The following is a 3,268-nucleotide window of genomic DNA, read 5'->3' on the forward strand; positions in this document are numbered from 1 at the left end:
ATTACAGTAATACTATAGTAATATCACCATACAGTATTATAGTAATACTATAGTAATATCACCATACAGTAGTATAGTAATACTATAGTAATATCACCATACAGTAGTATAGTAATACTATAGTAATATCACCATACAGTAGTATAGTAATACTATAGTAATATCACCATACAGTAGTATAGTAATACTATAGTAATATCACCATACAGTAGTATATTAACACTATAGTAACATCACCATTACAGTCATACATAACCTGGACCTATAGTAATATCACCATACAGTAGTATAGTAATACTATAGTAATATCACCATACAGTAGTATATTAACACTATAGTAACATCACCATTACAGTCATAAATAACCTGGAACTATAGTAATATCACCATACAGTATTACAGTAATACTATAGTAATATCACCATACAGTATTATATTAATACTATAGTAACATCACCATACAGTAGTATATTAACACTATAGTAATATCACCATACAGTATTATATTAATACTATAGTAATATCACCATACAGTATTATATTAATACTATAGTAACATCACCATACAGTAGTATAGTAATACTATAGTAATATCAACATACAGTATTACAGTAATACTATAGTAATATCACCATACAGTATTATAGTAATACTATAGTAACATCACCATACAGTATTATAGTAATACTATAGTAATATCACCATACAGTATTATAGTAATACTATAGTAATATCACCATACAGTAGTATATTAACACTATAGTAACATCACCATTACAGTCATACATAACCTGGACCTATAGTAATATCACCATACAGTATTATAGTAATACTATAGTAATATCACCATACAGTAGTATATTAACACTATAGTAATATCACCATACAGTATTATATTAATACTATAGTAATATCACCATACAGTATTATAGTAATACTATAGTAATATCAACATACAGTATTACAGTAATACTATAGTAACATCACCATACAGTATTATAGTAATACTATAGTAATATCACCATACAGTATTATATTAATACTATAGTAATATCACCATACAGTATTATATTAATACTATAGTAATATCACCATACAGTATTATATTAATACTATAGTAACATCACCATACAGTAGTATAGTAATACTATAGTAATATCACCATACAGTAGTATAGTAATACTATAGTAACATCACCATACACCATTATAGTAATACTATAGTAATATCACCATACAGTATTATATTAATACTATAGTAATATCACCATACAGTATTATAGTAATACTATAGTAATATCACCATACACCATTATAGTAATACTATAGTAATATCACCATACACCATTATAGTAATACTATAGTAATATCACCATACAGTATTATATTAATACTATAGTAATATCACCATACAGTATTATATTAATACTATAGTAATATCACCATACAGTATTATAGTAATACTATAGTAATATCACCATACAGTATTATAGTAATACTATAGTAATATCACCATACAGTATTATATTAATACTATAGTAATATCACCATACAGTATTATAGTAATACTATAGTAATATCACCATACAGTAGTATAGTAATACTATAGTAACATCACCATACACCATTATAGTAATACTATAGTAATATCACCATACAGTATTATAGTAATACCATAGTAATATCAACATACAGTATTACAGTAATACTATAGTAACATCACCATACAGTATTATAGTAATACTATAGTAATATCACCATACAGTATTATATTAATACTATAGTAATATCACCATACAGTATTATATTAATACTATAGTAATATCACCATACAGTATTATAGTAATACTATAGTAATATCACCATACAGTAGTATAGTAATACTATAGTAACATCACCATACACCATTATAGTAATACTATAGTAATATCACCATACAGTAGTATAGTAATATCACCATACAGTATTATAGTAATACTATAGAAACATCACCATACAGTAGTATAGTAATACTATAGGAACATCACCATACAGTATTATAGTAATACTATAGTAATATCACAATACAGTAGTAGAGTAACATCACCATACAGTATTATAGTAATACTATAGTAACATCACCATACATTATTATAGTAATACTATAGTAATATCATCATACAGTAGCATAGTACATCAACATACAGTATTAGAGTAATAGTATAGTAATATCACAATACAGTAGAATAGTAACATCACCATACAGTATTGTAGTAATACTATAGTAATATCACAATACAAGTATTGTAGTAATACTATAGTAATATCACCATACAGTATTATAGTAATACTATAGTAATATCACCATACAGTATTATAGTAATACTATAGTAATATCACAATACCGTAGTATAGTAACATCACCATACAGTAGCATAGTATAGTAACCTCACCTTACATTATTACAGTAATACTATAGTAACATTACCATACAGTAGTATAGTAATACTATGCTAATATCACCATACACTATTATAGTAATAATATAGGAATATCACCATACAGTAGTATAGTAATGCTATAGTAATATCACAATACAGTAGTATAGTAATACTATAGTAATATCACAATACAGTAGTATAGTAATATCACCACACAGTAGTAGAGTAATGCTATAGTAAAATCACCATAAAGCAGTATAGTAGTAATAATATAGTAATATGACCATATAGTAGTATATTAATACACTAGTAATATCACATACAGTATTAGAGTAATACTTTAGTAACATCACCACACAGGATTCTAGAAATACTATAGTAATATCACCATACAGTAATATCACCATACAGTATTATAGTAATACTATAGTAATATGACCATACAGTAGTATAGTAATACACTAGTAACATCACCATACACTATTATAGTAATACTATAGTAATATCACCATACAGTAATATAGTAATACTATAGTAATATCATCATACATTAGTTTAGCAATACTATAGTAATATCACCATACAGTATTATAGTAATACTATAGTAATATCACCATACGGGATTATAGTAATACTATAGTAATATCACCACACAGTATTATAGTAATACTATAGTAATATCACCATACAGTATTATAATAATACTTTAGTAACATCACCATACAGTATTATAGTAATACTATACTAATATTTACCATACACTATTATAGTAATAATATAGGAATATCACCATACAGTATTATAGTAATACTATAGTAATATCTCAATACAGTAGTATAGTAATATCAC

Source organism: Oncorhynchus masou, unplaced genomic scaffold (assembly GCF_036934945.1).
Source record: "Oncorhynchus masou masou isolate Uvic2021 unplaced genomic scaffold, UVic_Omas_1.1 unplaced_scaffold_3913, whole genome shotgun sequence".
Lineage (NCBI taxonomy): Eukaryota > Metazoa > Chordata > Actinopteri > Salmoniformes > Salmonidae > Oncorhynchus > Oncorhynchus masou.